Below are 15098 nucleotides of genomic sequence, written 5' to 3'. Positions count from 1 at the left end.
TACCCGCTAGAGTTAATCTATAGTGTCATTAGCATGAGTCAGCATGCATGGTCATTACAATGTGTAACAATAAATGTTCATAAAAGGCAGCGCGCTTTATCTTCTTGTGCTTGACTGCAGCTTCTAATTGAAGAAAATGTGTTGAGCGAGAGTCTGTTTGACTGCTTGTGCAACTCTTGGTAATTCAAGCCAAAGAGCATATAGGGGAATGCTGTCAGGGCTATCTAAAAAATACACAGTTTAGGAAATTGAATAAGGTTTTATCATGCAGAAAATGCATTTAAGTGTTTTGTTTGGAATTAAGGGAAGGACCTTTTACCCCTCAAACATGGTACTTGGACATTACTTCAAAGTCCTTCACAATTAAAAAAAGGTTTTTAGCCTTGTAGATTTCTTTGATCACATAAATTTCCTTACTGACAACTTTATTCTGAGCCACAAAGGAGCAGCAGTTTCTTTAAGTTGAACGATTAGAGTAGATATAAAAAAGTGAATAATTTTGATTTGAAAAGTAGCAAATCAATTCTGCATGTGCATATCTATGTCACGGATTTCGAATGAAAATACAATACAGTAGAAAGTTAAAAAAAAAAAGTTATTTCAGGTAAATCAATTCCCATCAAATAAAAAACACACCATTGTTTCAGAGGTACAGTGCTGTGAAAAAGCATTTGCCCCTAAACGTAATCTGCACAATAGTTTTGATTTTATTGAATATAAATTTGGGCTCTCCCCGTGCCTGCATGGGTATTCTTCGGGCAATCCGGTTTCCTCCCACATCCCCAAAACATGCGTGGTAGGTTGGTTGAGCAGTCAAAATTGCCCATAAGTGCGAGTGCGGATGGTTGTTTCTCTCGTGTGCCCTGCGATTGGCTGGTGACTGGTTCAGGGTGTCCCCCGTCGACTGCCTGATGACTGCTGGGATAGGCACCAGCACACCCGCAACCCCCATGGGGACAAACGGTAAAGAGGACGGATGGATAGATGGATAAATTTGAGGTCCTATGAGATAAAAACATTGTCACTGACACAAAATCAAATATATTGTATTGATCATATTTTGCGGAGATTGGTCATAGTTTTCAAATATTTAACAATGCAAACTTTTTGTTAGAGTCCATAGGCAGGCAGTCAGCCTAGATGGGCCGGCGTTCCTCGGTAAAGTCGTTGTCTCCCAACTCTAAGGTTATGGCATCGATCCTCAACTCTGGTGACCATGTCCAAGTTTCCTTGAGCAAGACAATAAACCTTAATTTTTTTCCCAGTTGACCTGGCGGAGTCTTGCATGGCAGCAGCCCTTGTTGGCGTAGGAATGTGTGTGTGTGAGGCATTGTACGGTGTAGATAAAGCGCTATATAATGCCATTTACCATTTCACTTATCATAACTCCCATTAACAGTAATCCTTCCAATGCAGTTATCGAGGCAGCAATTAGCATTAGCCGCTAAACAGATGAAGTGAACAAAATAAAATCGGCTTCTTACTTACTGTCCAAACCATCGCTCATGTAGTGGAGTAAGATTGAGGATGCCAAAGAGGTGGGGTCATGGTCGGTCGGCCCTTCGTGTCACGGTCGCTTGCAGGACCTCAAGCAGTGAGGAGCCTTCTTTCATGTAGCCGTAGCTAAATCTGTCCAGCCGGAGATGCAGCTTGGCGTAGTAGGACGAGTGGGCTGTGGAATCTGCGTGACAAGCCCTGGATGTCATTTTGGCAAAATTTCAAAATTGGACTTCAAATCCTAATCTTTTAATTTTAGGGATTAAAATCTAATCTAACAACCTACAAACAAGATTTCGAAAAGCCTCAGAATGCATTGTGCTTGTTTCTCTTGGTTACAAACATGATACAGCAAGTGGAATAAGTAGAGCTTTCTTTTTAACATTTTGGGGCTGACTGATTCCTGTTAATTTGTTAGTAATTTATTTACAATTATTCTTCATAGTCTCAGTTCTTGGCTGTGACCCCAGGCAAGACCGTGAGGGAGGGGGGCGTGGCCATATCGCTCAGTTTTGACGGGTGTCATTTCCTGATGTCTCCGACACAGATCAATAAAACAGAAAATACAAGGTCATATATGATGAAAAGAAATACATTGAGCTTGTTGGTTAAGATGCAATTCATATTACGCGAACGGGAAAGTCAGGATTCGTTCCCTCACTGATCCGTTCTCGCGATGAACTGGAAATGCCAATCACTCACTCACTCACTCACTGATTCGTTCACTCACAGATTTGTTCGTTGGTGAACGGGAAATGCAATTCACGACTCGTTCGTGAACGGGAAGTTACGTCATTTTCTTCTTCGTTTTGCTTTACGGCGAGGTGGCACAAGCTTCAATGGGCATTACCGACACCTACTGGTTGAAGTTATATGAACTGGAAAAAGAACGAATCACTTTAGGAATTGATTTGTTCACTCTCGTTCCGAAAAGATTTGTTCTTTTGAACGAATCGTTCACTCACGAGCCAACACTAACACGGACCGTTTATTTAGGGAATGCAAAAAGAGGAAAAGGGAGGCTGGAATGCCAGCAAAGGAGGTGCACGAGGCGACTGACGAACCGGTCAGCGAGCTTGCGTCGTGGCGGCATCTCCATTACACAGCGGATCAAGCAAACGGGAATCAGGTGCCAGGCGTGTGTCAAAGCAGACGAAGCGGCAAGAACAGACTTCTTCTTCTTCTTCTTCGTTGGGGTTTAACGGCAGCTTGCATCCTATTAGTTGCATTGCCGCCCCTACTTTTTTTTTTTTCTTTTTTTTTTTTTCCTCACATTACAACTCTAAATTCTCCTCACCAGACCAGTGCTTTTTAAAAACTCAAAAAACCAGCGCCTACCCCTCCCACTTGACCCTACTTCCAGAATGGTTTTCACTGATATTCCCTCAAGCCCTTCTGTCCGCAGCTTCTCCACCAACACAACCCTTTGCCCATAATATTTCCTACAGGAAAGCAGCGCATGTTGCACCGTCTCCTCCTCCTGACACTCAGGGCACAGCCCATCCCGGTGCTTCCCCAGAAGGTGGAGAGTGCTGTTAAGAAAAGTATGACCAATCCGCAGTCTGGCAATAATGACTTCATCCTTCCTTTTCCACCCTCCTCTCCCACACTCATGAACTGACTCAGCCACTCTACTACACACTGAGAACAGGTGCCTCCCTCTGCTCTCCTGCTCCCACCTCTGTTGCCACTGCAGCATCACTTCCCTCCACACGATACTCTTTCCCTCAGACTTAGACAGTGCTATGTTGATCTCCACCCGCTCTTTTTTCACTGCCTCCTTTGCCAGTTTGTCAGCCCTCTCATTCGCCAGGATACCCACATGTGCTGGAACCCACATCAGTGCTACCTTAACCCCCCTCGCTGCGACATACCTAACAGCCAAAAGAATTTCCTGAATAAGGTCCTGTCGGCTCAGGGAACTGCCCCTCCCAATACTTTCAACTGCAGACACAGAGTCACTACACACCAAGAAATTACAGTTTACAAGTTGCTCCGCCCATTGCACTGCCATCAGGATAGCAGCTAATTCCACAGTGAACACACTTAGATTGTCCGATGTTCTCTTACATGACTGCACATTTAATTTATTTATGTAAAATGCTGCCCCTGTAGCCCCAGTTTCCTGATCCTTTGAGCCATCCGTAAAGGCTAGTATATGGTCAGTGTAGTTCTCCACCACCCGGCATTGAAACTCATGCACCAGATTTGCCTCTTTGTCCCTCAACTTGACTTCAAGCAGCTGTAGATCAACCTCTGGGGCCCTCAGCTGCCTCAGAGGAGTCACTGGCCACAATACCACTGGGCAGAAATTCATGCCGTAAGCAGCCACCTCTTGCGCCACTGTCTCCCCAGTCCACCCAAAGCTTTCCCCTCTCCCTGCCCCTCTCTCCCAGCTCGCCTGAAATGCCGACTTAACTGGATGGTCATCCCCTTGGCACCTCAGGCTAACCCAGTAATTAGCCTGGAGCTGCTTCCTTCTAAAGCTGAGTGGCATTTCCCCTACCTCCACTTGTAGTGAGCACACTGGAGAAGACCTCACAGCCCCTGTGCACACCCTCAATGCTGCCGCTTGAACCACATCCAGCCTAGCTAACTGGGACTTTGACGCAGACCCATAAACCACACTCCCATACTCTATTCTGGATCTTATCAAGGACACATATATCTGCCTCAAAGACGACTTACTTGCTCCCCACTCTGTTCCAGCCAGACATCTCATTACATTTAAAACTTTCTTAGATTTATCAATCACGTATGTAATGTGGTCCCTCCACGTGATCCGTACATCAAAAAACACTCCCAGAAACTTAAAACACTTCACCTTCTCCAGGCCCTTTCCATACAGCTGCACCTGCATACTCTCCTCAACCTTCCTTCTAGTAAAAAACATACATTTAGTCTTATCTACAGAGAATCTAAAACCCCATTTCCTTCCCCAATTCTCTACCTGCGTTACAGCTTCCTGCACTTTCTTCACAATATGTTTCATATTTTTTCCCCTCTTCCACAAACCCACATCATCTGCAAACAACGACTTGCCTACTCCTGGGTGCAGGTCTGTAAAAACATCATTAATCATCACATTGAACAATAATGGGCTTATCACACTTCCCTGCGGGATCCCATTTTTAACAATGCACCTCCTGGAGATTTCTAGGCCTATCTTAACCTGAATACTTCTGTTACTTAAAAACTCTATTACCCAATTAAACATACTTCCACCCACCCCCAGTAAGTGCAACTTTATCAAAAGACCGTCCACCCACAGCATATCATACGCTTTCTCTAAATCTAAAAACACTGCCGCAACCGTCTCTTTCCTTACCTGAGCTGTCCTGATTTCATGCTCCAAGCATACCAGTGAATCAGTAGTACTTCTCCCTTTTCTAAATCCACTCTGACAACTGGCCATCAGTCCTCTTTCCTCCATAAAATGCATCAGTCTCCCATTCACCAGTCTCTCCATTAATTTACCCATATGTGATGTTAAGGCTATAGGCCTATAATTTGCCGGATTGCTTGCATCTTTCCCCGGCTTTCTAATGGGTATAATCACCGCTTCTTTCCATCCTGATGGGATCTTCCCCTCCTCCCAGACTTTATTATACAAGTTCAACAACTTCTGCAATCCCACATCCCTTAAATGCCTTAACATGACATAACAAACCCCATCTTTACCCGGAGCAGAGTTCTTACATTTAGCCAGTGCCCTCCTCAATTCCCCTACTGTGAATGGGACATTATACTTATCCTCCAATAACCCTTTCTTGTGAAAAGCCCCTGCATACACACCTTTAGTTTCCTCCCTGCCCCTACTCTCTTCCTCTGCCAGGTTATTGGGACTATGCACTTTGCTCAGAGTGTTCACCATCATTTCCGCCTTTTCCACATTTGTTATAGCTACCTGGCCCCCATCCAAGAGGATTGGGTAACCCCACTCCCTCCTATTACCTCCCATTTTTCTAATCATCCCCCACACTTCACCTATTGTGGTTGTGCTCCCAATAGAACTACAGTACCCCCTCCAATACGCCCTTTTCGTTTCTCTGATAGTCCTCCTGACCACTGCCTGCAACCTCTTATACTCAATCAGATGTTGGCAATTATGAGTCCTCTTCAGTACTCTCAAAGACCTATTTCTGTTCTTAACTACCTCTCCACACTTATCATTCCACCATGGAACTGCTTTCCTCTTAGTCCTGCCTGTACTTTTGGGTATTGTAGTCTCTGCCGTCAGAAGAATAAACTGCCGCACCTCTAATTCATATTCCTCCACATCACTAGTTTCTCGCCCTGCTCCGAGAAGTGCATCACTCACTACCCCAAAAGTTTCCCAGTCGGCCTTACTGAACACCCACCTTCCACTCCTATCCTCTATATTCAACGCCACACTAACGTCCATTTTACACAGAATGGGATAGTGATCACTCCCTATGGTCCCTCCTTCATATACCTCCCATTCACACCTCGGCGCCAGTCTACCAGACACTAAAGTAAGATCTAATACGGATTCCTTTCCAGTTCTTACATCTATCCTAGTCTTTCTACCATCGTTAACACACACTAAGTTTCTACCATTCAACATATCTTCGATTACCTGCCCATTATTATCTGTCTTTTCCCCTCCCCATAATGTATTATGAGCGTTAAAATCCCCGCACCATATAACACTATCACCATCCTGTCCCTCTACCTTCTCCAACTCATTCAACTTCAGCTGCTTACTTGGATTATAATAGTTTATTATCCCCACTTTCCTCCTGCCCGCCCAAACTTCCACCACCACATACTCCTGCTCTGTCCCTCGACCCACTACCCTGTACGGCACTCCCTCCCTTACAAATGTTGCACACCCCCCTCCATTACCGTGATCCCTATCCCTCCTGAAGACAACATAGTCACTCAAAACGAAATCCAGGTTAGGTCTTAACCATGTCTCCTGTACACATATAATATCTGGCTTCACACTCGCAAGAACAGACTGGCAACGAACGGCGTCTATGTACAAGCCGTAATCAGCTGTTAACACGGAACAGGTGGTAGCTATCAGCGCCAATTAGCACGCGCAGTTCCAAATTGGCGAAGCGCGCCCCCGAGGTCTAGCGCGGAGGGTGCGTCAGCCGGCCAGCAGGGCGAAAGCAAGACGTGCACAACCGCGCACGAAGGAAAAATGCACAACTGTATGAAGAGTGGATCCTTTGACATATGCGCCCGCTATTTGGCCTTTGAACGTCATTTGAACTTTATGCCCACTGGTGGTTTTAGAATCAATTATCCACTATAAACGAGGGATTACTGTATTTTCTTTGTACACTTTAAGGGAGGTAGGAGAGGGTCCTGAAAAAGAGTGCTCTTTGTACACTTTGGAAAATGTTGACAATTGTGAATGACCCCTAAACGAAATATAGTGTGCTTTTTTTTTAATTCCCAGATGTCTGGATAAAAGGTCTCTATTATTTATTTGTGAGAATAGAAGATGAATAATTACAGGACACTTAATATCAGCTTCTCAAACTTAAATTATGTTATTGTGACTGGCCAGTTGTGTTTGACGCAAATGCAGTTGGACTTCTGTTACCATGACCACTGCATAAGAAGGGAGCTTGGCTTATTTAACGATATAAACCTCGGGCTGTGCTTTTTTTGAGCAAGGTACAGTGTCACGTAACTGCGCCACCTTGCCGGTCCCTCCACTATACTATGAGCAGATTGAGGAGGTTGCTCACAAGGAACGGCAGGTTAGCCTAAGAAGGCACGTTCTCAAGCCATTATAGGCTGATGCTTCATGTGCTGACTGTGTTTTTACAATCAATTTTGGAGGTAGAAACAGTTTTTAAGTAAATTCTGTCAATTTTCTGCGAAGCTGCAATTTTTGCTTTTTCTTTGTAATGCATTAACTTCATGTAGACTGCTCAACTAAAGCCTCTTTCTTCTACTGTTGGTACAAATCTCACAGGCTAGCTCACAGACACATTTTCATAAATAGGGAGATAATGAAATTTGTACTTACTTTAAAATTATGCTTCCTCAGTGGACTGGTGTTTAAGGTAATCCTCACACATCCCAAAAAATATTATTAGCAGAACGATTGAGCACTCCAAATTGCCCCCAGGTGTGAATGCGAGTGTGGATGGTTGTTCGTCTCTGTGTGCCCTGCGATTGGCTGGCAACCGGTTCAGGGTGTCCCCGGCCTACTGCCCGACGACTGCTGGGATAGGCTCCAGCACGTCCACGATCCCCGTGGGGACAAACGGTATAGAAATGGATGCTTTTGTATATTTCTTTTCCTGCAAAATCCGGGACTTGTACCTGTCCAGGACCAGGAACCGTGCAAGTATCTCTACTGACCCTACTCACCCAGGTTGCAGTCTGTTCGAACTACTCCCCTCCGGACGACGTTACAGAGCTCCGTACCCCAAAACCAGCAGACACAGAGACAGCTTCTTCCCCCAGGCTGTCGCTCTGATGAACTCACACCACTCTTCGAGTCTCAGAGTCATTGCTGTGCAATAACATCCTGCTCTCGACGCTTTATTTTGAATTGTCTGTATTATGTGTACTATGTGTCCACTCTGCACCCATTGCAGCCTGGTCATCCTAGAAGAGGGTTCCTCCTATCTGTTGTCTCTTTTCAAGGTTTCTCCTTTCCCCTAGAAGGAGTTTTTAGTTTTTCCTTGCCCTCCTGGGAGTTTAAGATCAGGGGATGTTTGAGAATATTTGTCAATTTTCACACGTCCTGAGTGTTGTTAGTCACCTAAATGTTGAACAGAGGCTGAGATATACCCAAGTCAAATTCCTTGTTTGGCATGCTCAAACATGGTCAATAAGAAATTCTTGAATCTTGAAAATAGAAGACACGTATCAGATATTACCTTGGTTGAGATTACAACGAATGCAATGAATTTTATACTGTATAAGCATGTACTTTGGAGAAATATAAGTACCTGCCAAAAAAAGTGTGTCAAACAAAATTTATATACATAGCTCTACATGCCTCCAGGTACATGTAAGCTAGCTTTTCAGTTTGTCCAATGTCATGCTCCCCTTGCACATTTGCTTGCACAAGAGAAAATGTTACCTTGGAGGGAGCTCTAATCAGAGCAAATTGAGGGTAGATTATCAGTCATCGATTAATCCCATTTCATTTCATGCTGTGGCCACATCACACAACAATCCTCGGGCCATGTGGGTCAATAACCTCACTTAGTCTGATTTGCTCCACAAAAAGTATATAAATGAGGCACTTACTACTATTGCTGAAATCCACCAGGGCCTGCGTAATTTATGGCTGTGAAACTTCAGAAACAGCATTTTGTCTTTGATTGCATTCGAAAATGTAGTCATTCCTGTAGTCATTCATCCTGTTTTCTTTTAATTTACAACAGTGTCTGAACATGGGGGGTACCAGAAGCAAAAATAGTACATTCAAAGACTAATTATTCACTTCCTGTTCATTCAAGATCAAGATTCAGGAAGAATTTATTCGCCATGTTCGAACGTGCCAAACAAGGAATTTTACTTTGTTACATCACAGTCTCTGTTCAACATTTAGGTGACTGACAACACTCAGGACATGTGAAAAAGACAAATGACAATATTCTCAGCCATCCCCTGATCTTAAACTCCCATGAGGGCAAGGAATAACTCTAATCTCCGAATAGGGGAAGTGGGAAACCTTGAGAAGAGGCCACAGATGGGAGGGTCCTGCTTCCAGGATGACCAGGCTGCAATGGATACAGAGAAGACATGTAGTGCAAACAGTGTAGACAATCCAATAAGGTGTGGAGAACAGGATGTTATTGCACAGCAATGACTCTGAGACTCTAAGAGTGGTGTGAGTTCATCAGAGCAACAGCCTGGGGGAAGAAGCTGCCTCTGTGTCTGCTGGTTTTGGCGTACAGAGCTCTATAACGCCGTCCGGAGGGGAGTAGTTCAAACCAACTGTAACTTGGGTGAGAAGGGTCTGTAGAGATGTTGCTTGCGCGTTTCCTGGTCCTGGACAGGTACAAGTCTTGGATAGATGGGAGGTTGATTCCAATGATCTTTTCTGCAGTCCTGATTGTCCGTTGCAGTCTGTGCTTGTCTTGTTTGGAGGCCGATCCAAACTAGACAGTGATGGAGGTGCAGAGGACAGACTGGATGATGGCTGTGTAGAAGGTCTTCAGCAGCTCCCGCGGCAGGTTGAACTTCTTGAGCAGTCTCAGGAAGTACAGCCTCTGCTGGGCCTTCTTCTGGACAGAGTCTATGTGGCCGGTCCATTTCAGGTCCCGTGAGATTGTGGTACCCAGGAACTTGAAGGTGTCTGAGTAGAGTATAGTATTACTGCGGATAGTGAGGGGTGAAAGTGGTGAAGGATCACCTGAAATCCACTGTCATCTCCACGGTCTTGAGCGGGTTCAGCTCCAGGTGATTTTGGCTGCACCAATGGACCAGCCGCTCCACCTCCTGTCTGTACGCAGTCTCATCACCGTCCCAGATCAGTCCGATGAGTCGTGTCGTCTGCATACTTCAGGAGCTTCACAGGAGAGTCACCTGAGGAGAAATCGTTGGTGTAGAGAGAGAAGAGCAGTGGGGAGAGGACGCACCCCTGAGGGGCGACAGTACTGGTGGTCCTGGTGCCAGATGTGATGCTCCCCAGCCTCACACGCTGTCTCCTGTTGGTCAGAAAGCTGGTGATCCACTGACAGGTGGAGGCAGGCACCGCAAGCTGGATGAGCTTCTGTTGGAGGATGTCAGGAGCGATGGTGTTGAACGCCGAGCTGAAATCCACAAACAGGATCCTGGCGTACGTTCCTGGGGTGTCCAGGTGGTGCAGGATGTAGTGCAGTCCCATGTTGACCGCATCATCCACCGACCTGTTTGCCCGGTAGGCAAACTGGAGGGGGTCAAGCAGGGGGCCCGTGACATGCTTCAGGTGGTTCAGCACCAACCTCTCTAAAGATTTCATAACCACAGATGTCAGAGCGACAGGTCTGTAGTCATTCAATCCTGTGATGGTGGGCTTCTTGGCCACTGGAACGAAGGTGGAGCTTTTGAAGCACAAGGGCACCTCACACAGCTCCAGGGAGGGGTTGAAGATCTGTGCAAAGGTGGGCGCCAGTTGCTCAGCACAGACTTTCAAGCAGGAGGGTGACACGCCGTCTGGGCCCGGTGCCTTCTTGATCTTTTGTCTCCGGAACACCTGGCGCACTTCCTCGGATCTGGAGTGCGGGCACGGCCTCTGCAAGAGAGAGATTAGGTGACAGCGGTGACGGAGGTGTGGACAAAGCGGTTGTGAGGGGAGGGGAGTATGTTGATTGTGCTGCAGGAGGTCCTGTTGTGTGGGAGGACCGATCAAACCTGCAGTAGAACCTGTTCAGCTGGTTAGCAAGCCTTGGGCTCTCCACAGGACGGGGGGTTCATTTCATGAAGCCCGTGATGCTCTGCAGACCTTTCCACACTGTTGAGAGATCAGGATTGGCAGAGGGGTGTCTCTCCAGGCTCTCCCCGTAACACCTCCTGGCTTTCCTGACCTCTCGGTTCAGTGTGTTTCTGGTCTGCTTGAACAGGTCCCGGTCGCCGCTCCTGTAGGCCTCCTCCTTGGCTTTGCGCAGCCTCCTGAGGTTCGGTGTAAACCAAGGTTTGTCGTTGTTGTACGTGCAGAAGGTCTTAGTCTGCACACACAGATCCTCACAAAAACAGATGTATGATGTGACAGTGTCAGTGAGTTCATGCAGGTCTGAAGTTGCAGCTTAGAAAACTCCCCAATCTGTGCAGTCAAAGCAGGCTTGGAGGTCCTCTTGACTCCACTGTCCACTTTCTCACAGTCCTCACTACAGGCTTAGGAGTTTTTAGTTTCTGCCTGTAGGCCGGGACCAGATGAACTAGACAGTGGTCCGAGAGTCCTAAAGCTGCACAAGCCACAGAGTGGTATGCATCCTTAATTACGGTGTAGCAGTGGTCCAGTGTCTGTGCCCCTCTGGTGGGACACGTAATGTGCTGTCTGTATCTGGGGAGTTCGTGTGCGAGGTTCGCCCTGTTGAGATCACCCAAAACAATGATTAGTGAATTTGGTAGAAGTTTCTCCATGTCTGTCACCTGGTCGGCCAGCATCTGCGTGGCTTCACTCGCACACGCGTGTGGTGGAATGTAAACAGCCGCCATGACGATCGAGGAGAACTCTCGTGGTGAATAGAACGGCCGGCAGTTTATGAAGAGTTAGGTTATAGCGACCAAAAGTATGTGTTTGAACGTCGGAAGGTGCTGCACTTTTTTTTTTTCAATATTCGTTGCTGTACGTCAAATTTACCAGGACAGGGCTCCAATGGGCCACCGTAGGAGGCGCAACAGACATTTTTTTTTTGTACTTGTTAATAGAAACATTGAAATATCACAATTTTCCTCAGGCCCAAATTATACGTAGTTTGATGCTGTTGTTCAAGTTGAATTCCTCAAAAATGTTATTCTTTACAGATAATAATAATTTTTACAAAAACCCTAAGGTCCTCACAGTGTTTTCTGCTTGGGCACTAAAAATTAGCCTCTACAGCAGGGGTGCTCATTACGTCGATCCCGATCGACCAGTACTGGTCGATCGCAGCGTGACGTTGGAATTTTTTTGTCAGCCTATCATCACATAACTACAAAAAAATTATATTGGCCTATTCAGTTATGCAAGGTACATCAACATACATTGTACAGACAATGAATCCTTAATAAATTTGAAAATAGTTATGTTTTGCATTTTTGTGGCGTGTAGGTAGATCATTTTGACTTGGTTATTTTATAAGTAGCTCGTATGCTGAAAAAGTGTGAGCACCCCTGCTCTACAGGAAAAATGTTTGCCAGTGCTTTTGATTTATTGACATAGTGATTGGATGTCGGATAACAGAGCAGTTGAAAAAGAGGACATGGGTCATCATTGTTGCTGGTGATAATGTAGAACTGATGCCCACTCTGCCAAAAATGGGATTCTTTTAAATCTCGGAGGCATCTGATGAGTCCCAGATGGATAGCCAGCTGCTTTGGATTTGTGAGCCCAGGGAGGTGGGCGTAATTGAAGAGAGAACTGAAAATATGTTTTGCAAGAATTGGCATACAGGTCAAGGAGTGCATTGCTGCGTGAAACTTTGCAGGTATATTTTCACATTCATTCTGGCTTCTAGGACCACAGGTAGAAGGCTCTCTGTTAATAAACAACACTCAAGGTGCTCTGGATCATTAGACCTTGATAACTTAAGCATCCATCTGCCACTTTTATGATTTCTACCCATAACAGAGGAGTGATTAAAAGACCACCTGATGTCCTGCTAATGCTGGGATCAATCCAACATCACACTTGAAAATACACATATCCATAACCTGGTTCTATGATCAACCACCCAAGCACTAGTATAAATAATTCACAAACGATATATCGTGGCAATATATGAGATTTCCAAAATCAAAATTTTTTTGTCTCATCTGCTCCATTGAAGTGGTTGGTCTCGAAACCCTGTGTGTACAGTTGGGTGGCATATTATTTTTTTTATTGAATAAATTCACATCTGAATGCCCCATATATTTTCAGTTTGACTAAGAGAAGCAACAGAAACAAACTAAGCATAGACCAGCAAATATTAAAAAGCATAGTATCAAAAATTTCATTGGTACAACTGGCTTTCCTTTCCTCTGTCTCCCATCTGCCTCCGACACATGGTCATCAAGAAATGGGAACATAACCCAAAGAGGAAAGTGGTTATTGAGCAAGCCGCAGTGCACCACAACCCTGCATATTGACACAAGGAAACAAATTGTGAAAAGACAGGCTTTCATTAAGAACTTCTTACAACCAGCTAATTTTGTTTATCCAATAAAAGTTACGCCAGCCCCACGGCTTCCTCTTTTTGTTGCAATGCTTTCTTTTTTTTTTCATTGAGACAAAAAGGGCCTGATTTACGAAAATTCTAAATAAAAGGCACTAAATTGTATGTTCACACGAATTGATTGCGTGCATGGGTGGTGGCCGTGCCATACATGATCTATTAATTACAATATCCCAATTAGGGGATTCAGCTATGATTTATGAACACATTTTTGCTACATTGACGTGATGGGAAAAAACCCAAAACATACAGTAATCCTCGCCACTTTGCGCTTCACCTATTGCGGCCTCAATCATCGCATGTTTTTATGAAAACAAATATTGTGGATATATTCGGTGCATCGCGGGTTTCTGCGGCATCACTTGGAGCGGGGGGCTTTGTCTGCCCATGTGTCTTTACAGCGCACTATTAGCCGGTACAGGAGGCAAGACCAATGGAAACATGATCCTTGCTGCTGATTGGCTTAGAATTGTAAGAGCAGTTCTAACCACGCTTTATTTCAGCCTACCGCAGTCATCCACTCTTCCACTTCGTTCCGTCAGCAGACTCGGCAGCATTTCTAATTTGCACTTCCGTTTGACACGAACGAGGCAGGACAACCAAATGCAACACAGGCTCACATTAAGTTTCAAGGAGACAAAGAGGGCTGGAATGATGAGCTGGTCGTGCGTCATCGAAGCAGACGGGCAGCGCAAGCTTTGAAAGCTGTTTAAAAAGTGTTTAAAGATACAATAAACTGTTTAAAAATTAAATTATTTGAATCTTGTGCAGATGCCCTCGCGCGTCAGCCGGCCAGGACGCAAGAGCAGAGAGGAGCCTGACACGTTTACACTTCATAAAAAGTTTATAAAATTCTTGTGTGGATATTGTAACAATATATTTACCCTTGAATAAATACAGACAAATATTACAAAGCAAAAGAACAGTGCTGAGGTTCAGGCTTTGTCTCAGTACAGGAGTTTGGTGAGTTCGGGGGGGGGGGGGGGGGGACAACCAACCACCACTCCCTGCTGACGAAAGCAAATTGGAAATAATTGGTGGCACTGGTATAGTAACGGGGGATGGTGAAGTTTCACAGCGAGATTTGAACCTGTGCTACGCAAGATTGAAGGATTCCCTTAGCAGAGCCCGCTCTTGCCACTATGTGCAACGAGGTAGCACACTCAATTGTGCATAATTTGTACTTGTGTCTCTCTAGCGAATCACAGCAAAGCAAGGTTGGAGTTGCCGGTCACTCTCCTGTATCAGCTTGTCACTGTCTCTAAAGTGTCTTTAAATTTTTTTCAAAAAATTTAAATTACAAAAGTCTTGTTCGGATGCCCTTGCGCTGGGTTGCGGGGGCGCATCAGCCGGCTGAGGGAGCCTGACACGTTTACACTTCATTAAAGGTTCATAAAAGTCTTGTTGGCTATTGTAACAATATATTTACAATTTATTGTCTCATTTATTCAAATAAATAAGAATGTATATGAAAGTCAGTTTGACTCTAAAAGGTTTTCAAAAATATATAAAAATACAAAAAACGTGTTTGAAAAAACAAAGTGTTTAAAATTACAATAAAGATTCATAAAAGTCTTGTGTGGATATTGTTATTGTGGATGTACAGTATTCCCCCGCTATATCGCGGTTCGTTTATCTCGGTTTCACTAAATCGCGGATTTTTTTCCAAATAAAAAAATAAATACTTCAAAATAAAACTTCTAAATTGTGGAATTAAAGCACGAAAGTTGCCCACATGCCAGCAGAAGCCAGGGA

General features: G+C 44.8%; 1 long non-coding RNA gene across 3 annotated transcripts; it reads right to left on the bottom strand.

Annotated features, from left to right (window-relative positions):
• Positions 1-246: 246 nt before the first annotated feature.
• Positions 247-2677, bottom strand: LOC147050585 (uncharacterized). Of its 3 annotated transcripts, none has more exons than XR_015067236.1 (4): positions 2228-2547; positions 1489-1681; positions 1105-1229; positions 247-1002 (listed from the first exon to the last, which is right to left on the bottom strand). It is a non-coding gene; the product is annotated as an uncharacterized LOC147050585 (long non-coding RNA). The 3 variants fall into 3 exon arrangements; XR_015067235.1 differs by lacking the exon at positions 2228-2547 and adding an exon at positions 2562-2677 and having other exon boundaries at positions 248-1002; XR_015067234.1 differs by having other exon boundaries at positions 249-1002; positions 1928-2547.
• Positions 2678-15098: the final 12421 nt, after the last annotated feature.

Source organism: Syngnathus leptorhynchus, chromosome 9, assembly GCF_054491065.1.
Source record: "Syngnathus leptorhynchus isolate UIUO chromosome 9, UIUO_Slep, whole genome shotgun sequence".
Taxonomy (NCBI): domain Eukaryota; kingdom Metazoa; phylum Chordata; class Actinopteri; order Syngnathiformes; family Syngnathidae; genus Syngnathus; species Syngnathus leptorhynchus.
The sequence above is the reverse complement of the archived record's forward strand: the minus strand, read 5'-3'. Positions and strand labels throughout refer to the sequence as shown.